Source organism: Lathyrus oleraceus, chromosome 6 (genome assembly GCF_024323335.1).
Source record: "Lathyrus oleraceus cultivar Zhongwan6 chromosome 6, CAAS_Psat_ZW6_1.0, whole genome shotgun sequence".
Lineage (NCBI taxonomy): Eukaryota > Viridiplantae > Streptophyta > Magnoliopsida > Fabales > Fabaceae > Lathyrus > Lathyrus oleraceus.
This window is the reverse complement of record NC_066584.1, coordinates 280,847,830-280,873,130: the sequence shown is the minus strand read 5'-3', so window position 1 is coordinate 280,873,130 and position 25,301 is coordinate 280,847,830. Positions and strand designations below refer to the sequence as shown.

Sequence of the window (25,301 nt, the reverse complement as noted above, 5' to 3'; positions counted from 1 at the left end):
AGTGCAGATAGATGTAAGATAGCCATGCAAAGCAAATGGCAACATCTCATGCCAATCTTTGTACGTAACAACCATCTTTTGGATAATCTTCTTGATGTTCTTGTTAGCAGCTTCAATAGCCCCATTCATCTTGGGTCTATAGGGAGAAGAATTAGGATGTGCAATCTTGAACTCGCTACACAACTCTTTCATCATCTTATTGTTCAAGTTAGATCCATTATCAGTAATGATCTTCTCTGGCACACCATAACGGCATATGAGTTGATTCTTGATAAACCTCACAACCACCTGCCTGGTCACATTCACATATGATGACGCTTCAACCCACTTGGTGAAGTAATCAATAGCTACGAGAATAAAACGGTGATCGTTTGACACCTTTGGCTCTATCATATCAATCATGTCAATTCCCCACATGGAGAAAGGCCATGGTAAGGAAATAACATTCAAAAGTGTCGGGGGAACATGGATCTTATCCGCATAAATCTGACACTTGTAGCATTTCTTTACATATTTGCAGCAGTCAGACTCCATTGTCAGCCAATAGTAGCCTTCTCTCAACATCTTCTTTGCCATGGCATGTCCATTGGAATGAGTACCAAATAAACCCTCATAGACTTCAGTCATCAACAAGTCTGCTTCGTGTCTATCCACGCATATGAGCAGAGACCATGTCAAAATTCCTCTTATAAAGCACATCACCATTGAGGTAGAAACTGCCAGACAATCTCCTCAAAGTCTTCTTATCTTTAACAGATGCCCCAGGCGGGTAAATTTGACTTTGGAGAAAGCATTTAATATCATAATACCATGGCTTATCATCTTTCACTTCTTCAACTGCAAATACGTGAGCTGGTTTATCCAAACACATCACAGTAATATTGGGAACTTCATTCCAATATTTCACCACAATCATTGAAGCAAGCGTAGCAAGAGCATTTGCCATCTGATTCTCATCTCGAGGAATATGATGGAAGTCCACTTCAGTAAAGAAAGTTGAAATCCTTCTCGCATAATCTCTGTATGGGATGAGGCCAGGCTGATTCGTCTCTCATTCACCCTTAATCTGATTAACAACAACGGCCGAATCACCATAAACATCAAGATGTTTGATCCTAAGATCAATACACTCTTCCAAACCCATAATACATGCCTCATACTCTGCCATATTATTCGTGCATTTGAAAGTTAGCCTTGCTGTAAAAGGAAAATGTGTGCCTTGAGGAGTGATAATCACTGCCCCAATACCATTTCCATATTGATTAATAGTGCCATCGAATACCATACCTCATCGGGAACCAGGCTCTGGCCCTTCATCAAGCGTAGGCTCATCGCAATATTTCATCTTCAAATACAGAATCTCCTCGTTCGGGAAGTCGTACTGCACAGACTGATAATCCTCAATTGGTTGATGTGCCAAATGGTCAGCCAAGATACTACCTTTAATAGCTTTCTGAGCTCGATACTCAATATACTCAGACAACAACATCTGCCAACGGGAAATCCTCCCAGTTAAAGCAGGTTTCTCAAAGATATACTTAATTGGGTCCATTTTGGATATCAACCAAGTCGTATGATTCAACATATACTGGCGTAAGTGCTTAGCATCCCAAGCCAAAGCACATCATGTCTTCTCAAGCGTTGAGTACCGAGACTCACAATCAGTGAACTTCTTACTCAAGTAGTATATGGCATATTCCTTCTTCCCTGATTCATCTTGCTGACCCAATACACAACTGTTAGATGCCCAAAAGTGCTTATTTGAGCTATCATATGTGGGCATCTTTCACTCTATTTCCTTGCTAAATTATCAAAACCACCTTTGTTTTAGATGAAATGCATTACATTGATAAACGATCTTGGTACCTTTGATTTGTGTGTTATTGTGCAGGAAGAAGGCATGAAATAATTGAAAATGAAGACACAAGAAAGTTGACAAAGGAACCAAAGAAATCAAGCATTCATCAGCCTGCTCGCTAGGCGAGGGCTGTGGCGAAGCACTCGCTAGGCGAGCGCCCAGCGAAAAGCTCCAGTAAAATATCAATAAATTCGCTAGGCGAGCTTCTAGCGAAGGTGGTAGCGAGTTCGTTCAGTTTTGGTGAAAAGCGCAGCCAGCACTCACTCGCTAGGCGAGTCTCTAGCGAGTTCCCAGCGAGGATTCCAGTAGCCAAACCTCTCAACCTCGCTGGAGCGAGGGTTGAAGCGTGCCCTTCGCTAGGCGAAGGTTTTGTTCGCTAGGCGAACATGACAGTCTGAGATAAACTGTGTCTCTGGGCGCAGGTGCCTCTTGTGCCTCAATTTGACCCTCGCTAGGCGAGCCATTCTGCTCGCCTAGCGAGCATGACAGCCCAGTACAGCTCTATAAGTAGCAAGTGCCACTTTTGAGAGCCATACCTTAGTTTTACCTAATTTTTCCACTTTTGTACTTTCTTAGAGATATTTTCCAGCATTGTTCTTAGGATCTTTTATGCCCTAGATTTCATTTCTCTTCATCTTGTAACCATCTTCTACAAAAAGAAGGTGGATTCCCATCCAATCTCGATTATCCGACTTGGATGTTGATCAACCTTCTTCCGAAACTTGCCGACCAAGCTACCATGAAAATGAGTAGCTAAGTCATCCATTTGTCAAGGTTAGATGTAGGTGATTACTAGCTTTGTATGTAAATGTAAGGATCTTCATGTGTAAACTCTTTAATGGTGAATATATGATGAAAACTTTGTTTCTATTTAAAACTCTTTGTGTTGGTTTATGATCGAGAGATGTTTACCAACTCTTGACCTAGGTTTTCATCCAATCTTGTTTGTTAGCTAGAGATAGTAATGAATGATTTTGTTCACCATAAGGTTGAACCAAAAAGTTGTCATTTTGATAGATTGTGTTCGAGAGAAACAATGGATCAAAATGGGAAAACTCACAATGTGTGTTCGAGAGAAACATATTGGGAGGACTTTGTGAAATGATTTATCATCTAAAGGAGTTTATAAGATTGTTGACCGAACAAATACATGCAAAGTGATCATCGAACCCTAACTTTGGCAATATTTCTCATTTATTTAAACCAAAACTTTTACCGCAATTTATTACCTTTTTATGCAAGATAACGTGACAACCAACCAAAACCCTATTGTTACATTGAGCTAGAATTAATACAACCATCGAACGGCGGTGATATCTTACAATCCCTGTGGATACGATAACAAAAACCAGACACTTAAAATTACAACTAACAAAATGGCGCCGTTGCCGGGGATTGTAAATTGATATTGCGAGCATCACAATGGTTGCTTAATTTTTAGCTTTCGAATTTTTGACTTGTGCTTGTAATCTGTTTGGTTTAGTGTGCAGCTTACGTTTTATGCGAGGGCAAATCCCTGTGGACGAACTTCTTTTTGATCCTGAGATCGAGAGAACCGCAAGGAGGCTCAATAGCAAAACGAGACGTAGGAGGCAACAGGCTAGACAACGCCAAGAGCAAGGAGAAATTTCTTCGACCACAAATCCACCACCATTCATACCAAACATGGAGCCACCACCACCACCTATTTCTACTCCATGCATAAATAGTCCAAGGAACACCGCTCAGTTTGCCAACCACACAGGAAGGCAAGCTGAGATGAAAACGGGAACTCTAAATTTATTATATGGAAGTCCATTCACCGGAATGGACCATGAAGACCCATTTGCTTTTCTCACAAAATTTTATGAGATAGCATTGGCTGCCGGAGTGGATCAGGCTCAGGAGCTTCCGTTGTTCAGACGATTATTTCCCCACGCTTTGCTCGGTAAAGCAAAGGATTGATACTTAGATCAAACACCAGCCGTAATGACAAACTGGAACGTGTTAGAAGAGAAATTCATCGAAAGATTTTTCTCCCATAACCGATTCATGGAATCCAAGACGGCCATCTCGGTGTTTTCACAAGGAACCAGTGAATCTTTAAATGAAGCGTGGGAAAGATTCAAGTCCATGCTTCGGAAATGTAAAGGGCATGGATTTGATGAATTGACTCAAATCCATATCTTCAAAAATGGACTTCAACCAAACTGCAAAACGTTGTTGGATGCTACCTCGGGTGGCTCTTTATTGTCAAAAAGTGCCGAAGAAGCCACGAACATCATAAATCGAATGGCTTTAAATGATCTTCAGAGTCAAAGTCGAGGAAACTCTTTGAAGAAGTCGGGAGTGCTTGAGCTAGGGACGAACGATGCCATCCTTGCCCAAAACAAGCTCATCTCACAACAAGTGGAACTCTTAACGCAACAAATTAAAGAGTTAAGAGAACCGTCAAAAGCTAAACAAATAGCTTGTTGTGAACTTTGTAAAGGTGAACATGACACCGGATTTTGTCCACCTCCCGGTTTTGACGAAGTAAACTACATGGCCAATCAACGGGACTATCAACCGAGACAACAACAACAACAACAACAACCTTATCAACCGCACCCTCAAAATCAACAACAACAATTCCAAGGGAACCAGGGTTCCAACCTAGAAGTAACTATTATCATAACCAAGGTTATGGAGGTGGTTCTTCTAGCCGTCAAAACCCTCCCCAAAATCCTTATCAATCTCAACAACCGCCGATCGTCAATTCTAAGTTAGAAGAGACATTGACGCAATTCATGCAAATGTCAATGGCCAATCAAAAGAGCAATGAAGCGGCTATAAAAAATCTCGAGACTCAAGTTGGGCAACTTGCTAAGCAACTCGCGGAACAACAAACCGGTCCTTCCTTTTCGGAAAACACGCAAACAAATCCTAAGGAGCATTGTAAAGCGATCATGACGAGAAGTGGGAGGGAGTTAATTAGTGAGAATAAAAAAGGAGATGAGAGAGAAAATGAGGAGGAAATAGTTGAGGAAAATATTGATGGTGAAGTGGGGGAGTGGAGTGAAGAGGAAGAAGTTGAAAAGAACAAAAATAATGGTGAAGTTGAAAAGAAAAAAGGTGTGGAGATTGAGAAAAATACATGCGATGAGGTAATAAGGGAGGTTGTGAAAAAGCCTAGATGGAAGAGTGCTAGAGTTGCAAAGGGAAAGGAGGTAGTGAGCGCTACTCCAATCCAAAACCTCCCTTATCCTCATGCCCCATCCAAAAGGGAGAATGAACGGCATTACGCCCAGTTCATGGATATTTTTAAACAGTTGCAAATCAACATTCCGTTTGCCGAAGCCTTGGAGCAAATGCCCAAGTATGCCAAATTCATGAAGGACATACTAACAAAAAAGCGGAGGTATACGGAACCGGAGACCATCGTCCTTGATGCGAGCTGTAGTGCCATTATTCAAAGGACGCTTCCTAAGAAAGAGGTTGATCCGGGAAGAGTTACATTGCCGGTTAAAATTGGTGACGTCTATGTCGGGAAAGGACTTATTGACTTGGGGTCAAGCATTAATCTTATACCTTTGTCAATTATCAAGAGACTTGGCAACATTGAGATTAAGTCCATCCGAATGACGTTGCAATTGGAGGATAAGTCGACGACCCATCCTCATGGCGTAGCCCAATATATTTTGGTGAAGGTCGACAAATTCTTTTTCCCGGTCGATTTTATTGTTATTGATATGGAGGAAGATGATGATGCTCCGCTCATCTTGGGCCGACCGTTCATGAAGACCGCGCGAATGATGATAGATGTTGATGACGGTTTAATGAAGGTGAGAGTCCAAAATGAGGAAGTAACATTCGATCTATTCGAAGCAATGAAGCATTCAAAAGATAGAAATGATAGCTTTCGCATCGATGTGATCGAAGACGCTATTTTGGAAGTTTCAAAGCATATTCACGAGATATCTCCTATGGAGTTAGCTCTTGACGACTCATTGGAGGTTTTCACCGTTGAAGAAGAGCTAGCTCTTGAGGAATGCTTAAAGGAACTTGATAGTGTAGACGAATTACAACCGTGGGAAGTAGAGGAAGAAGACTTGAAGAAGGAGGTTATTGACGAAAAAGCGCCAAGTGAATTGAAAGTGTTACCTTCAACTTTGAAGTATGTATTCCTAGATGAGACCGAGGCAAAGCCGGTCATCATAAGCAACCTTTTGACAAATGAAGAAGAAGCCCGTCTAATCACTGTGCTAAAATCAAATCAAGAAGCCATGGGTTGGACTCTTTCCTATCTAAAAGGAATTAGCCCCTCCTATTGTATGCACAAGATTTTGATGGAAGAGGATTTCAAGCCGGTAGCTCAACCACAACGCCGCTTAAATCCTACCATGAAGGAGGTTGTTCGAAAGGAAGTTGTAAAGCTATTGGATGCGGGGATGATTTACCCGATCTCGGATAGTCCGTAGGTTAGTCCTGTGCACGTGGTTCCGAAGAAGGGTGGAATTACCGTAATCCGAAATGACAAGGACGAATTGATCCCTACTAAAGTTGCAACGGGATGGAGAATGTGTATTGATTATAGGCAGTTGAATACCGCGACTCGAAAGGACCATTTTCCACTCCCATTTATGGATCAAATGCTCGAAAGACTATCGGGCCAACAATACTATTGTTTTTTGGACGGCTACTCCGGGTACAACCAAATTGCGGTTGACCCGGCCGATCATGAGAAGACGGCTTTCACGTGTCCGTTTGGAGTGTTCGCATACCGAAAAATGCCCTTTGGGCTGTGCAATGCACCGACGACCTTCCAACGATGTGTGCAAGCCATTTTTGCCGATCTGATAGAGAAAACAATGGAAGTCTTCATGGATGACTTCTCGGTATTTGGTGGGACCTTTAGTCTATGCTTGGCAAACTTGAAAACGGTGTTGGAAAGATGTGTGAAGACCAATTTGGTGCTTAATTGGGAGAAGTGTCACTTCATGGTGACCGAGGGGATCGTGCTAGGCCACAAAGTCTCTAGAAGGGGGCTTGAAGTGGATAGAGCTAAGGTTGAAGTGATAGAAAAATTACCTCCTCCGGTGAATGTGAAGGGCATCCGTAGCTTTTTGGGGCACGCCGGGTTCTATCGGCGCTTTATCAAGGACTTCTCAAAGGTGGCTAAGCCTTTGAGCAATTTGCTCGCTAAGGATCAGGTATTTCTCTTAACCGATGATTGTTTGCAAGCTTTCAAAACTTTAAAAGAAAAATTGGTTACCGCTCCAATAATAGTCGCTCCCAATTGGAATGAAAATTTTGAACTAATGTGTGATGCGAGCGACTACGCAGTTGGAGCGGTACTTGGCCAAAGAAAAGACAAAAATTTTCATGCGATACATTATGCGAGTAAGGTTCTTAACGAGGCTCAAATAAACTATGCCACCACGGAAAAAGAACTACTTGCAATAGTGTATGCGTTAGAAAAGTTTCGGTCTTATCTTATAGGGTCTAAAGTCGTTGTGTATACCGACCACGCGGCGATTAAATATCTGCTCACCAAACCGGATTCGAAGCAAAGGCTCATCCGTTGGATCCTCTTGTTACAAGAATTTGATGTGGAAATCAAAGACAAGAAGGGGACGGAAAATTTGGTGGCAGATCATTTATCCCGCTTAGTGAATGTGGAGGTTACAGCGTCTGAGAAGGAAATCCAGGAAGAATTTCCTGATGAAAAACTGTTTAAAGTTCAAGTTAGGTCGTGGTTTGCAGACTTTGCGAACCACAAGGCGAGTGGTTTTGTGCCTCCCGACCTAACTTCGAACCAAAAAAGGAAGTTTCTGTCGGATGCCAGGTATTATGTTTGGGATGACCCATACTTGTTTAAGTTGGGTAGTGATAACCTATTAAGGAGATGCGTTACTGGCGATGAAGCACAGAGCATCCTTTGGCATTGTCACAACTCGCCTTACGGCGGACACTATAATGGGGTTAGAACGGCCACTAAAATTCTTCAATCGGGATTTTATTGGCCCACTATTTTCAAAGACGCACATACCGATGCGCAAAGTTGTGACAGTTGCCAGAGAAGCGGAGGGATTGGTAAGAGAGATGAGATGCCTCTCCAAAATATCCAAGAAGTGGAAGTATTTGATTGTTGGGGCATAGATTTCGTAGGACCATTCCCACCCTCTTATGGGAACGAGTACATGCTTGTCGCAGTCGATTATGTCTCTAAGTGGGTTGAGGCGATTGCCTCACCTCGGGCGGATGCGAAAACGGTGATAATTTTTTTGAAGAAAAACATATTTTCCCGTTTCGGAACCCCCCGAGTGTTGATAAGTGACGGAGGGTCACACTTTTGTAATGCACCTTTGGAAACTATTTTAAAACATTACGGTGTATCGCATAGGGTGACAACTCCGTATCACCCACAGGCTAACGGGCAAGCTGAGGTCTCTAATCGTGAGATTAAGAGAATCCTCGAAAAAACCGTGTCTAATTCAAAAAAGGAGTGGTCCCAAAAATTGGACGAAGCATTATGGGCATACCGTACGACCTTTAAAGCTCCAATTGGCCTAACTCCCTTTCAATTGGTGTTTGGTAAAACTTGCCACTTGCCGGTTGAATTGGAGCACAAAGCCTTGTGGGCCCTAAAATTTTTAAATTTTGAAAATGAGTTGGCCGGTGACAAAAGGAAGGTGCAACTACTTGAGTTGGAAGAGATGCGCAATGCCGCATATCACTCAAGTTGGTTGTACAAGGAAAAGGCAAAAAAGTATCACGACAAGAAGCTCCGTAACAAAGAATTTGTGCCCGGACAATTGGTCCTATTGTTCAACTCCAGGTTGAAATTGTTTCCCGGGAAGTTGAAATTAAAATGGTCCGGGCCATTTCGGGTGAAAGAGGTGAAGGAGTACGGGGCTATTGTCATCGAAGACATGGACAAGAAAGATAGTTGGACCGTGAATGGCCAACGATTGAAAGTTTATCTCGGCGGTCATGTGGATCGCGAGAGCTGTGCAATTCCGCTTGATGCTCCTCTGTGAGCATCACACCGTCGAGCTTAGCCGACGTTAAACAAGCGCTAGTTGGGAGGCACCCCAACATTGTAAGTATTTACTGTTTTTTTGTGTTGTGTTGTGTTGGGTTTCCTAGTGCTAAAACCATGCTGTATGAACATGAATTGCTGCCTTTGAAAAGGCATTTGCTGTCATTCTCGCTAGCTGCTCGCTAGGCGAGGCAGTAGCGAGCTGATTCGCTAGCTGCTCGCTAGGCGAATCAGCAGCGAGCGCTGCATGACAACACTTATTTAAAATCTCAGCAGGGCACACATTTTGCCCAAAACACAATTTTTCTGTTTTTCGACTCTGCTGAGGAAATTTTTACAGAGCTCTCCACACTCTCTCATTTGCATCTCTCTCACTAACAACTTGGTTCCCTATTTGGAGATTGCAAACCCTACTCCACTTCACATTTCAATCTATCACTGTAACTAAGGTTTGCCCTACTACATTTTCTTTATGTTTGAACTCTGTATTTCCAATTTGAATGACAATTAGGATGAGTTGTGGTATGGGAAACTTTAGGTTTGCATGTGTGATTTTAGGTTTTGCAATTTGGGATTTTAGGTTTTGGAATTGGGGATTTTAGGTTTTGCATGTAAATGTGTAATCCCCAATAGCCATAGAACGTTTGTTTAATCGATAAATCATTAGGTTCTGAAATTGAAACCATTAGAGTATGGGTTTTGGGAAATATTCTTTGAACATGCTGAAAACCCCAAAAACCCGTAAGGTTCGCTAGCACTCGCTAGGCGACCCTGGGGCGAGCGTTCGCTGCCACTTCGCTAGGCGAAGCAGCAGCGAGCCTGACAGTCTTTTGAAAAATGGTTTTGCTGTCTAATCTGTTTGGTGTGTGTTGTTTCCTTTTATATTTTGCAGATGGAATCAAGGTCTGGAGCGTCAAAGAAGAGGAAGGGAGGAAACACTTCCCGGTCTGTACCTATCCAGTTTGATAACGACAAATTTGTCGGCCCGAAGCAGGCCGCCAGGTACATTTCTCTGGAGAAACGGAAAATTCTTCCGGAGAAGCGATTCCTCATCAACCCCCAAGGCACAAACAGAGCATTTGCCGGGTTGATGGACACTATGAAGTGGGATCGGTTAATTTCCCCACTTGAGCATTATGACATAGCAACGGTGCGTGAGTTTTATACAAACGCACTGCCTGATGACGACGAGCCCTTTACTTGGATATCTAGGGTGGCCGACCGTCCAGTTGCATTTGATAGGGATGCCATTAACCGGGTCCTTGGTGAGCCGCTCCAGCTGGGAGTTGAGGAAAGAGACACATACCACACTGATCTACGGCTTCACCGGGATGTTCCAGCCATTTCTGCCGCCCTGCTATTAAGGGGGAAATCTGTTGAGCTGAACCCATCTGGGGTTCCAATGAGGTATCACAGGGAGGACATGACTCCCATGGCTCAACTGATACTGCTGTTGGTGCTGACGAACATCCAGCCTAAGTCCCACACCTCTATAGTGCCGATCCTAGTGGCACATTTGGTTCACAGTATCCTCTCCAACGTCCAGATCGATGTGGCGAGGATCATCGCTAATGAGCTTAAGTCCGTGATCGAAAGCGGGCTAAAGTCGGGGGCTCGTGTGAATTGTCCCCTAGCTTTCTCGTGCTTGATCATGAGTTTGTGCATTCAGGCAAAGGTGAAACTACCGTCTCGGAGTCAGGTAAGGATCCCGCCACCTATCGATGACCGGTACGTGGCCAAATATTGTAGAGCGAAGAATGCCAGAGGCAGTGCAGCTACAGAGAGTACCCGGGCTTCTGATGGTCCTGGTACTTCTACTCCTGAACTTGATCCTTACCTGCAGGCTGTGTGTGATTACAGTTTTGAATGCATGGTGGCATCCCAGCGTGCCATGATAGATATGCACGACTCTATGCAGCGGTTACAGCTGCAGGGAAGTGGTGCTCATGCCTTGATGACGCGTGAGCAGTTTCTGCTTAACGCCAACTGGCCTGTGGACAGGCCTGTGTATGGTGAGGGGGCGGGCGCTGGTGCGTCTTCAGGTGCTGCAGCTGATGATGATGATGATGAGGCTACCGGTTCTGAAGCCGGTAGCGAGGAGGATTCTGAGCCCCTGGAGGGTTAAGTTGTTGTATTTTTCAGTTTTTATGTTTATTTCTATTGTATTTTCGGATTCTGTATTTTAACTTTGGTTTTGTACTTTTGGGGTGTTTTGTCCCCCATGAACAAATTTAAATTTTCAGTAATGTTATTTATTTATGTTTTTAATTTTGTTTGTTTAATAAATTTTTGGTTGATTGAGTGGCAAACCTTCTAGATTGGTTGCTCCTCAAAGAAGTACCCAATGAAGGTGCATCCGAGCTTGGATGGCAATGATAAGAATAAACAAGTGAATGAGGCTAAGGTACATGGTTACCTCCGGCTAGAATTTTAGAATGCATTAAGAACTTTACTCTTTTTGGTAAATTGAATATTATCTTTTTGCAACATAATTGAATGAATGTGTCATCTAGGACTTAAAACCACAAATTGTGAGGAAACCTCCATTGTACACTTAAATGCTGGATTCTAATAAGTTTTGTTGATTCATTTGATTCATGCTTTGTCTTTTATTATTGTGAAATTGTGGAAGCAATTAGAAATGATCAAGGCACTTGTTTTCTATCGAGCACAACTACATCCAAAAACAACTTACCTGTGAGCAGAGAGAGTATTCGTTAACCCCTTTGAGCTTAAACAGTTGAATCTCTGCTTGAAATAAAGCGAGATTTCAAAAATCTTTTTTTTACAACCCGGAAAATCTTGATTATTGTTCTTTTGCCGTAAAAAGTTAAGAGCATTCACTTAGGGTGAGTAAGAAATAAGTTGGGGAGAATCGGTAAGTACCACAACTCTTGAAAAAAGAAATGAAAAACCAAGCAAGCATTGAAAATAAAAATATAGAAAAGAAACATCTGTTTTGTAAATATGATGTGAAAGAAAAGAACAAAAATAGAAAGAATGAAAATGAATGCTTGCTTGGAAGAAAAATAGTGGAAAATAAAAATTGAGTTGTGAAATATGAGTTGTGAAGGTTTCAAATAAGAAACAAATGAAACAAAGTCGAGATGTGTGAATAATATACTGTGAACACTACGCCAAATAAGGGAAAAGAGGGCGCTTATTTTGGCCTATAACAGCGCTTTTAAGCGCCCTCTAATCTGGCGCTGGCATAGGTAAAGACAGCGCTTTGTTTTCCTGGAGAAAGCGCTGTCTAAAGGGCCACATTATAGTGCGCTTTATGAAAAAAACACCCTCTAGAGTGGTCCATAAAGGGACACCTTAGAGGGCGCTTTCTGGAAAAAGCGCCCTCTAAAGTTGTCAATGTAAAGTGTTTAGAGGGCGCTTTCTGGAAAAAGCGCCCTCTAAAGTTGTCAATGTAAAGTGTTTAGAGGGCGCTTTCTGGAAAAAGCGCCCTCTAAAGTTGTCAATGTAAAGTGTTCAGAGGGCGCTTATTTTTTTAAAATAACTAACACTTTAGAGGGCGCTTTCTGCAGAAAGCGCCCTCTAAAGTTGTCAATGTAAAGTGTTTAGAGGGCGCTTTCTGGATAAAGCGCTCTCTAAAGTTCTCAATGTAAAGTGTTTAGAGGGCGCTTCCTACAGAAAGCGCCCTCTAAAGTGTTAGTTATTTTAAAAAAATTTGTTTGAAAAACAGTGGATATTTAATTGGTAACCTGTTCGCATGCTGCAAAAGTGTAAAATTCATATTGATTTCATCCTTTAATCCAATGTTATACACCATTAATCCATTGATATATACAACATGAATCCATTTATATACAACATTAATCCTCCATATATACAACATTAATATATGATTCTTTGATCAACAATATACAACAACATATTCATGATTTAGTAAAAGTACAACAACAATATACAACATATATACAACAACAGCATACAACAACAACATTCCATACATATAGTACAACAATATACAACCTAGCTATATGATTCTTTGATCAACAATGAATTGACACAATTCATCCTTCATTTCATCCAAATGAGCTCTTGAGTAAGATTTGTATTCCTCAAAGTACTACAATTAAGAGAATAAAACATATTCATGATTTAGTAACAAATTAGATGAGTTATCCGATAATATTAAAATAAACCCTAAGTTATTATTCCATACCATTTTTGGGATGTCTATACGATTCAACGCAATGATATCTCTCATAAATCTCAATACAAAAAATCCGCAATCGACCGAATTATTTTGCTGAGGACACTACACAGAAAAACAAACAATATATATATAGTTAATTTCTTACAAACACTATTATAAGCAAAAATAAGATACTTAATATATACCTGAACTCTGACCCAGGTAATGTCCTTCCTAATACGGTAATTCTTTTTCGATCTAAATTTTATTATTGCCCTAACAAAATAAAAACGTATATTGAGATCAATCTGACAGACATAATTAAATATAGAAATACACACGAATATTTAGGGGAATTTCACTTACGTGTCAACCGTCTTCTTCAAACCCGGATATTTACTCCAATCACCCGATAACGAATCGAGATAATACACTATTAGTCTCGAAAGATCCATAGCAACCAACACCCAGTGACCACTGTAAAATAAAACAAAAATTTAGATGAATGAAAAATTTCTACGTAAAAGATATACATAGATTAGAATAAAATTATTAGAAAGAAAATCTAACCCGTTGCCAGAATTAAACGGTAAAAAATACAAACTGGGTGTAGTATTATCGCCGGCCGCCATGAATCTATCGACTAGATCATTCTTTACGGATGTTGGATTTTTCGATATTAACGTTGCGTTGACACGGGAAGCAGCAATAAAATTGAAACGGTTACACAATTCAGTTCCCCGCATCAATTTGTCATTAATATACCTTAAATAGAAACATAATAAATATTAGACTACTCATTGAAATGTGTAAATAAATTGTTCAACTAAGTAAATTATAGATTGATCGGAGTACCATATGTATGTATGAATGATAGCGATGCCCAATTCGTCGTGCTCAAAAAGTTGTTGCATGTCCTCCTTTGCAATTATTTCGAAATGAGCTTTTCCGAAAACACCTTCATCAAAATCTATACTACGAATGGACCCGTCCATAATATCGGACTCTTCCACCATTTTCTCAAGACGCATCATAATTTGAGATTTTGTCCCGGCCGTCGTTGGAATATCCTTCGTTGGAATATCCTTCGTTGGAATATCCTTCGTTGGAATATCCTTCGTTGGAATATCCTTACCATCGCTTTTTAACTTTCGACCGGGAACCTAAAAATTCATATAAAATAAATCATTACTTTTTGCGATGCAAAAGAACCGTTGTGTATATAATTCAATGGGTATATATATTTATACCTCTTTTTGAGATGCAACCGACTCGATGCGTCTTGAAATCCCTTTACCAGCTTTAGGGGTGGGTCTTGTAGGAGTCTAACATTACCATGTAATAAGGATTGATTAAATATCATAATTGTAGCTGAATTGAAATGTGAATACTAAATATTCATAATCATTTAGAACATATATACCTCGGCATCAGGGAAAATTAGATCTGACGGCCAACCAACAAAGGATCCGACTGCATCTCGCATCAACATTGTGTCTGAAACAACGTCGGGTAATGGTAGACGGGCGTCCGTATCTAATACGAGGTCAACCGAAACTTTCATAAATCCCACCGGGAGGGGATTATGGTGAAGTAATTCACCCGAAGTATTGTGCACTTTTCCCTTGCCAACCATGCGATAAGTTGGTGACGATAGATACAGCTGACAAGGTGAAATGCCCTAAACCAATAATAAATGTTATTGTTAACTTGTATATGTGTCAAGTAAAAAAGTGCTATTTTAATTTCATAATAACATATATAATTACCTCGGGAAATTTCGGTTGATGATTGATACTAGCTCGGTCACTAGTATCTTTTGCCTCGGAAGCGCACCTTTCCTCTCTATACCTTGCATTCTCGTTTTGCAGTTGGAGTACTTGTGCCCTTAACTCCGCCAAGGTCTCCATCAACTCTTTGTTGGTAGGATTTTTTGTTTTTGTTTTTTTATAAAATGACGACGGAGTCACACCAAAACCCTTACCCCTCACACGACCGGAATACTCAGGAACATTTAGTACTCGACTAAGTACGCTCCTGCAATCCTGGACCTCGGTTGAAGGTACGGTTTGGGATAAAGTCTCCTGAAATATTATTAGAGGAGATTAAAAATGAATTATATGTCTAACAAAATTTTCGATATAATTAAAGAAATAATGTTACATATACTTACACATTCGTCATAAACATTTTGGACCGCTTCAACGACAGCCCCATCCTTCCCAACCCGAGCAGCCTTCCATAATACGTGGTCCGGAAGAGATGTTGCATCACTTTTCTCCTCGGCTAGCTACACATTGAATTAGATTATAAGATCATCAATTATAACATATTGTGACAATGTATAAGCTCATAGCATTTGAATATACTCACAATTCTTTGTTGTAACCGTGCATAACCCGTACGCCCTTTTTTGTACGGATACGCGGGTTTTGATGCCCTTTTCCTATTTATGTCGCTTACTTCCTGGATAAAAAAGTTTAAGGCATATTAGAACCAAGTAACTTAACAATTGTATAATACCATAATTAATAGACATTACATGGAATTTTTCGTTTCTTCGTTTGGCGACAAAGTTATCCCATTCATCGGCTGAAATAATCTCGGCATACTTCATTGGCCGTTCTCCTTCAACAAATTTTCCTTCCTCATCCTTGAGAAATTTGTTGCACAAAAAGGATCGAAATCCTCGGAGTCTTTTTCCGGCCAATTGAATACAATATTTTTGCCGGCTTTCATCGATGTGAAAGGATCTCTAAAAAACATACAAATGGAGTGTGTTATTATAAAGTCATATTATAACAATATATGGTTAACAAATAGTCAACAAAAAAAACATATAACAATATATGGTAAGTACCTGTATCTCCGACCATATTTTTTCCTTGCCAACCTTCAAGTCCGGACTTCTCCAATTATCACATGTAATCGGAATATGTTGTCGAACAAGGAAACCAATGTAACTTGCCAACATTGAACCGTTAGGCTCAATTAGTTGGTCTTCAGCACTCCAATGCACTTCAAATTTTACACCCTTGTCTCTTGCACGAATGATTGACTTCATAACAGTCAATCCTCGTTTGATTTCTTTTTCAACATTATTACGTGATTCATTCGCGGCATGGGTATCGTCTTGGTTAGCCATTTTATCTGTAATATAGAAATGATTCAATAAGACCCAAGTAAGACAATGATTCAATACGTCAACACATTCATATACCTTCCATTTCTCATGCAAAAGACCTACTGCATGCAAAAGACCAATGCAAACTCACACACACCTACTGCATGCAAAAGACCAATGCAAATTTATGGTGTTTGGAACATGAACAAACTTGCATCCATAATCATCAAACTTCCAAGCACAAGCTCAAACACACTTCAAATGATATCAGTTTTCAATCAGAAATAAAAAACTCAGTTTGCCCTAAACAACATTAATCAACATAATGCACAAAATGTAAAACTAAGTTTAGAAAATGCCCTAATCAAACACATGAAGAAAGTGAACGGTAAAGATGGAGAAGAGAAATACCTTCAAGGTGACGGTAACGATGGAGAAGAAAGTGAACAGTGACGGTGGACGTGAACGTGAACGCAGCAGCAGAAAAAGGCGACGGCGACGACGACGGTGAGGGAGGGAGAACGAACGGAGGACGAGAGTAATCGCAGTAGACGGTGGACGCAGTAGAGAGAAAACCCAGTTACGTAAACGAAATAGCTTGTAGAAAAGGAAAATAAAGAGACATGCAGTATATGTTATAATTTTAATGTTTACTAAAGGGGACCTTAGAGGGCGCTTTTGTAAAAAAAGCGCCCTCTAAAGGGGGCCTAAGAGGGCGCTTCTGAAAGCGCTCTCTAAGGCTTTCCAAAAGCGCCTTCTAAACTGGAAATGTACATGGGCTTAGAGAGCGCTTTTTTAAAAGCGCCCTCTAAGGGTAACCTTAGAGGGCGCTTTCACTAAAGCGCCCTCTATTGTTGTCCCTCCATTTCCTCATTATTTATTTTTGACTTCACTTTAGAGGGCGCTTTTTTACAGAAGCGCCCTCTAAAGGGGGCCTAAGAGGGCGCTTCTGAAAGCGCTCTCTAAGGATTTCCAAAAGCGCCTTATAAACTGGAAATGTACATGGACTTAGAGAGCGCTTTTTTAAAAGCGCCCTCTAAGGTTACCCTTAGAGGGCGCTTTCAATAAAGCGTCCTCTATTGGTGTCCCTCCATTTCCTCATTATTTTTTCGCTTCACTTTAGAGTGCGCTTTGTTACAAAAGCGCCCTCTAAAGTGTGCTGTCTATTCCAATAGTATGCTCCTTATTTTTTCTCTTCACTTTAGAGTGCGCTTTTGTAATAAAGCGCCCTCTAAGGGGCGCTGTCTATTCCAGTTTTTGGCGTAGTGGAATGTCTCTTTTGCATCGACACTTTCGTTTCAATGGCCTTAGAAATGACCCTTGTTTGTTAACCTAACCAAGCTTCAACCGAAAAGCCCTTAGTGATCTTCGTGCTTCCACATTACCATTTATAATTGTTAGACATTGTATGAATCGAATTGATTTCTTCATTATTTGTTAGAGAGTGAGATTATTCCCGCGGTTGCAAACGCGTAAATTCTTCATTCCTTATTCGAAGAGGAGAGATAGGGTGATTCATTCAGAATAATATTGTTGTAGATACATAAATATTTCGCATAGCTATTAAGTTTTAGTTCTTGTGTATTATTTTATTCGAACCGTTGGAAACTTGTATATGCTGACTCACTTGTGTTTGAGCCGTTTTATCCAACTTCAGAGAAACCATTTTCTTAAAGCAAATCCTCTTGTCCTTCAAGGGGCATACTTTGCTTGAGGACAAGCAAGAATCTAGTTGGGGAGAGTTGTTAGATGCCCAAAAGTGCTTATTTGAGCTATCATATGTGGGCATCTTTCACTCTATTTCCTTGCTAAATTGTCAAAACCACCTTTGTTTTAGATGAAATGCATTACATTGATAAACGATCTTGGTACCTTTGATTTGTGTGTTATTGTGCAGGAAGAAGGCATGAAATAATTGAAAATGAAGACACAAGAAAGTTGGCAAAGGAACCAAAGAAATCAAGCATTCATCAGCCTGCTCGCTAGGCGAGGGCTGTGGCGAAGCACTCGCTAGGCGAGCGCCCAGCGAAAAGCTCCAGTAAAATATCAATAAATTCGCTAGGCGAGCTTCTAGCGAAGGTGGTAGCGAGTTCGTTCAGTTTTGGTGAAAAGCGCAGCCAGCACTCACTCGCTAGGCGAGTCTCTAGCGAGTTCCCAGCGAGGATTCCAGTAGCCAAACCTCTCAACCTCGCTGGAGCGAGGGTTGAAGCGTGCCCTTCGCTAGGCGAAGGTTTTGTTCGCTAGGCGAACATGACAGTCTGAGATAGACTGTGTCTCTGGGCGCAGGTGCCTCTTGTGCCTCAATTTGACCCTCGCTAGGCGAGCCATTCTGCTCGCCTAGCGAGCATGACAGCCCAGTACAGCTCTATAAGTAGCAAGTGCCACTTTTGAGAGCCATACCTTAGTTTTACCTAATTTTTCCACTTTTGTACTTTCTTAGAGATATTTTCCAGCATTGTTCTTAGGATCTTTTATGCCCTAGATTTCATTTCTCTTCATCTTGTAACCATCTTCTACAAAAAGAAGGTGGATTCCCATCCAATCTCGATTATCCGACTTGGATGTTAATCAACCTTCTTTCGAAACTTGCCGACCAAGCTACCATGAAAATGAGTAGCTAAGTCATCCATTTGTCAAGGTTAGATGTAGGTGATTACTAGCTTTGTGTGTAAATGTAAGGATCTTCATGTGTAAACTCTTTAATGGTGAATATATGATGAAAAAATTGTTTCTATTTAAAACTCTTTGTGTTGGTTTATGATCGAGAGATGTTTACCAACTCTTGACCTAGGTTTTCATCCAATCTTGTTTGTTAGCTAGAGATAGTAATGAATGATTTTGTTCACCATAAGGTTGAACCAAAAAGTTGTCATTTTGATAGATTGTGTTCGAGAGAAACAATGGATCAAAATGGGAAAACTCACAATGTATGTTCGAGAGAAACATATTGGGAGGACTTTGTGAAATGATTTATCATCTAAAGGAGTTTATAAGATTGTTGACCGAACAAATACATGCAAAGTGATCATCGAACCCTAACTTTGGCAATATTTCTCATTTATTTAAACCAAAACTTTTACCGCAATTTATTACCTTTTTATGCAAGATAACGTGACAACCAACCAAAACCCTATTGTTACATTGAGCTAGAATTAATACAACCATCGAACGGCGGTGATATCTTACAATCCCTGTGGATACGATAACAAAAACCCGACACCTAAAATTACAACTAACAACAACCCATGGAGTCATCAAGCACTGTCAAGTACATAATCAATGGTCTCCCTTCAACAGGCGGAGACAGAATCGGAGGCTCGGGTAGATACTCTTTGATACCATCAAAAGATTTATGGCAATCCTCGGTCCAATCATGACGTTGATCTTTCCGGAGGAGCTTGAATATAGGTGTACACGTGGCAGTCATGTGGGATATAAATCTGGAAATGTAATTCAAGCGGCCAAGAAAACCTCGGACTTGCTTCTCAGTTTTGGGCGCAGGCATATGTTGTATTGCTTTGACCTTGGAAGGATCAACTTAAATACCTCTTTCACTGACAATAAAGCCTAATAACTTGCCGGAACGGACTCCAAATGTACACTTGTTCGGATTCAGGCGGAGTTTATATTTTCTCAAACGCTGAAAAGCTTCAACAAGTGTTCTACATGTTCAACTTCCGTTTTCGACTTTGCAATCATATCATCAATATACACCTCGATCTCCTTGTGCATCATATCATGAAACAAGGTAGTCATAGCTCGTTGATACGTGGCTCCGGCGTTCTTCAAACCGAAGGGCATCACTCGATAACAGAATGTTCCCCAAGGTGTGATGAATGTTGTCTTTTCCATATCCTCGGGTGCCATTTTAATCTGGTTATAACCCAAAAATCCATCCATAAATGAGAAGACATTGTATTTAGTTGTATTGTCTACCAACATATCAATGTGTGGTAGAGGAAAGTCATCTTTCGGACTAGCTTTATTCAAGTCTCGATAGTCCACACACATTCAGACTTTTCCGTCTTTCTTAGGCACATGCACAATATTGGCCACCCATTGAGGATATGTAGAAGTCACCAGAAACCCCACATCAATTTGCTTCTGAACTTCTTCTTTGATCTTCACTGCCATATCAGGATGAGTTCTTCTGAGCTTCTGCTTCACGGGCACACACTCAGGCTTCAAAGGCAGGAAATGTTGCATGATATCGGTATCTAGACCAGGCATGTCTTCATACGACCAGGCGAAGACATCGACATATTCTCGTAACAACTCAATCAACCCCTTCTTAATAGACTCTTCCAGAAGTGCCCCAATCTTCACCTCACCAATGCAGTCTTCAGACCCCAAGTTGACTGTTTCCAGATTCTCAAGATGCGACTGAATGATCTTCTCCTCGTGCTCAAGCAGACGGGTAATCTCATCAGGAATCTCTTCAACATCATCTTCTTCCGCCTCAAATACAAGGAACTCAAAGTTGGGAGATGGTGTTGGATCATTATGTTCAATGGGTTTGATCAACCTGTATAATGATTTTGAGTATAAAAGAGATTTCAGAATTCAAACAAGGCAAATCATTATGCGGATGAAAAGATTGATTTTATTCTCTTTTTAGGGTTTTATGGTAATCACCAATTTCATGCAAAAAGCAAAAAGGGAAATAATTTGGAAAAACAAACATTTAACATGTGATTATTGAATGAATATTATTGTATTAATCAAATATGTGCCAACAATGTCATCACTTCTCCTTTTGGCATGAGAGAAGGGTTTTTAAACAAAATGAACATATTACGTGGACTTGTGGATAACTGTTGGAACATCAACAATGACCCAATTATTGCAGATTCCACCCGGAATGACAAAGTTGCCCAGGTCCTCCTCTTCATCATCTTCAACAATGGCAGCAGCCTCTTGATCTTCAACAGTGTGGATGAAACCTCCACTTTGGAACAACCCACGCCCATTGGAAACACCTGAAGAATACCATATGCCAGCTCGGGATTTATTATCTTCCAGCTTGATCATTTGCCCCAAACCAGTTGTTGTACCATGCTCAATGGCCAACTTCGCATCATTGTAGGAAGCAAATGAAGATAGTCATTTCCTTGAAGGCTCAGCAATAGACAAGGCTTGGAACAACGTCCCAACCTCATCCTCAGCATCAATATAGGAGAAGGAAGATAAATGGCTAACCAAGAGAGCCTTCTCTCCCCCTATCACCACCAATTTCTTGTTCTTCACGAACTTCAACTTCTGGTGTAGGATGGATGTCACAACGCCTGCCTCGTGAATCCATGGTATGCCAAGCAAACAACTGTATGATGGATGGATATCCATGACCTGGAAAGTGATCTGGAAATCACTAGGTCCAATCTTGATTGGGAGTTCTACTTCTTCGATCATAGTTTTCCGTGATCCATCAAAAGCTTTCAGCACCACTCCACTCTGCCTCATGGGAGGCCCCTGGTAAGAAAGTTTCGCCAGAGTGGATTTTGGCAACACATTGAACGATGATCCTGTATCCACCAACACATTGGACAAGGCATCATCCTTGAAATTCATAGAAATGTGTATAGCCAAATTGTGGTCTTTTCCCTCCTCGAGAAGATCAACATCACAGAAGCTCAAATTGTTACAAGCAGTTATGTTTGCAACAATGCTATCAAACTGCTCAATTGTGACATCGTGGTCCACGTATGCCACGTCCAACACCCTCTGCAAAGCTTCGCGGTGTGGCTCAGAATTCATCAACATAGACAACACAAATATCTTTGATGGCGTTTGTAACAGCTGATCAACAACATTGTACTCGCTCCTTTTGATGAGCCTCAACATCTCATCACAATCCTCTTTCAAAATGCCATGCTGGCCAACCAGGACAGGAGTGTCTTTATTTTGAACAACAACAGGGTCAACACCCTTCACAGCAGGATTATCAGAAGAGGAAGTCCCCATGGGACCGGCAGAATTAACCACAACGTCTTCGTGGGGTTTCGGCTGCATCGAGAAAACACGACCACTACGGGTCACACCACTGACATCAAAAATGCTCACTACGGAAGTTGAGGGCAACGTCACCTCCTTTCCATCTTCTAGCATTACTGCGTTGTATTTGTATGGAACAATTTTGTCCGATGAGTACGGGACATGCCCCACTGGCTTGATCACAAGAGTGGGAGATACCCTCTTCTTGCTGCCATCATATTTGACAACAACAGGTTCAGGACTATTAAACACAGGGGTTATAACATCAACTTCGTCCTCATTACGATTCAGAAGTATCTCGATCATTCCCTGATCCAGCCTCTCTTGGATGTCCTTTCTAACTTGTCGGCATCCTCTCTCGTTGATAGTGCACACCTGGCACCTATCATGGTCATGCTCATAGTGGTTATATCCACTTAACAATTTATGCATCTCAACCAAAGATTGCCTGATATCATTAACATATAGGACTTTATATTTGCCAGGGCAACTGATAACACTGAAATTTATGTATTTTCGACTCCGATTTCACATGCATTCTAGTTGTTTTATTGTCATTTTGTTGTGTTATTTCTATGTTTTCCTTTGTTTTCAGGTTTTTACTTTAATCGGAGCCCCGATCGAGAAAAGGAGTGAAAAGGGCTAAAAACCCTAAAATTCAGCATTTTGTTCTTGTGGCCTACCCCATGGCTGGCGCCATAGACCCTGCCATGACGTGTCAAATTCAACTTCCATCAACTCCCACGTTTTCCCACTACTTCCACTAAGGCGCCCCATATTGTGCTTGTGGCGGGCGCCATGGCCTTGTGGCGGGCGCCACAAGAGGAAAAACGGTTCCCTCATATTTTCAAGTTGAAGGGCATCCAAGTCATTTCCATCTTTTTACTTGCTTATAAATAGAAACGCGAATTCACTTTTACAATCATCCAAACTTAGAACAGAGGCAAACTCAGAAGCAAATTTGTTTCACTTAGGCATATATTCAGTATTTTATAGTGGTAATCGCTTCGCATTGGAGTGTTACCACAATTGTGTAATCAAGTCTGTGATAGAGTCTGTAATCGAGTTTGGAGCACTTTGGAAGGAAGTTAATCCTGCCGCCATTTTCATTTCCGCATTGCAATTTACTCATCCCTCCGATTGGAGCAGGTTTTTATTACTTGTCTTTATCTTATTTATTTCCCGCACTCGCTTTACTTTCCTTATTTCTCGCACTCGCTTTACTTTTATTTATTTCCTCGCACTCGCTTTAAATTATTTATTTCCTCGCACTCGCTTTACTTTTGTTTATTTCCCGCACTCGCTTTAAATTATTTATTTCCTCGCACTCGCACTACTTTCATTTATTTCCCGCACTCGCTTTAAATTATTTATTTCCCGCACTCGCACTACTTTTATTTACTTTCCGCACTCGCACTACTTTTATTTAAATTAATGCACTTTTACTTTATCATGTCTAACTAAATCTATAAGGTTAGAATGTAAGAATCGTAATTGAACCGATAATCCGTACAATTGTTCGTAGAAACACTTAAGGGCTATTTTAACTTTCAACTTAAGTTTTCCCGCACTTCAATTCCGTTGGGTAAGATCACAAGCCGTCCAACGTCTATTTAAACTTAATTGTTTTTAACTATTTCAAAAACAGCGAAAGCGCTTTGTTTGGTTCATTAGGAGTTTTTAACATTAAGAAGAAAAGAGATTTTAAAACTATTTTCGGACGCGTTTATAAGTTTAGAGTCTGGTTCATAAGAACCTCTTTTGGTTAAGAAATCCAGGTTATAATACTTTTCAACCTAGTCAAGATACTATATTTCTTAAAAATAGGTTTACTACTCTAACGCAATGCGCGCCTTTTTATAAGTGACAATAAGAGGGTTCGATTAGGGAGTACAACTCGGTTATGAATACGCGAAAGCGACAATTCCCGTTAAATTAGTTCTTTTCAAAGTAGGAAACACTGCCCATAAGTAACTCTATTAGCAAGTACTTGGATTATCAATTAATTATGTGAATTACATTCGACCCTGTCTTTATTAATTAATCCTTATTTAACACTTTAATTTTCAGTGCACACTCTGAAAACACCTATTTCAATTACCTTTGATAAACACCATAACAATAGATAACGATAGCTTGACACTTGGTCTCTGTGGATTCGATAATCTTTTATATTACTCTGACGCGTTCGTATACTTGCGAAAAGCACGCATCAAGTTTTTGGCGCCGTTGCCGGGGACCAATTTCGTCAAGTTTCATTTTCCTGTTGTTATATCGTTTAGACTTAGGTTATTTCCCGCCGGTCAATGCGAAGAACTCGCAGCACCAGAAGTTTAAGCTTACTATACCCTCTGGCGGAACCTGAATGTTACGCTCGCGCACGTTTATTCTTTCATAGAATTAAGAGAGCTATGGCCGAAGATCAAAACCAAAGACCTCTTAAGGACTTCTCTCAACCATCTAATGAAGAACCTAGTTCTAGTATAGTAAACCCAACAATCCCAGCTAATAATTTCGAACTTAAACCATCCCTGTTGCAACTAGTGCAACAGAGACAATTCGCGGGTCTCGCTATTGAGAACCCTAACCAACATTTAAAAATATTTCTTCAATTAGCAGATACTTTTAAAACCAATGGAGCTTCCCCTGAGGCAATACGTTTAAGATTATTTCCTTTTTCCCTCAGAGATAAAGCCCTATCATGGTTAGATTCTCTTCCACCCAATTCCATTACGACTTGGGATAACCTTAGAAGAGTTTTTCTTGCTAGATATTTTCCCCCGAGTAAGACCGCCGTTCTTCGAAACCATATAACTAGATTTACCCAAAACCAAGGAGAATCGCTGTTCGAAGCTTGGGAGAGATATAAAGAGTTGTTACGAGCATGCCCACATCATGGTTTAGAAAATTGGTTAATCATTCAAACCTTCTATAATGGACTTCATTACAACACAAAGATGACCATCGACGCTGCCGCAGGCGGTGCTCTGATGAACAAACCTTATCCTGAAGCTAGTGCCCTCATCGAAGATATGGCTCAAAACCATCAATCATGGGGAGTCGAACGAGCGACAGTTGAGAAGAAGGAAGCCCGAGGAGGAGCGCATGAACTAAGCTCTATAGACATGATGCAAGCTAAAATGGACGCATTAGCCCTCAAAGTCGAGCATATGTG

The 25,301-nt window shown here is 40.8% G+C and overlaps 1 non-coding gene across 1 annotated transcript; it reads right to left on the bottom strand.

The window, feature by feature from the left end:
• Positions 1-24,921: 24,921 nt before the first annotated feature.
• LOC127098713 (small nucleolar RNA R71) lies at positions 24,922-25,028 on the bottom strand. Its single transcript, XR_007793415.1, has one exon. It is a non-coding gene; the product is annotated as a small nucleolar RNA R71 (small nucleolar RNA).
• Positions 25,029-25,301: the final 273 nt, after the last annotated feature.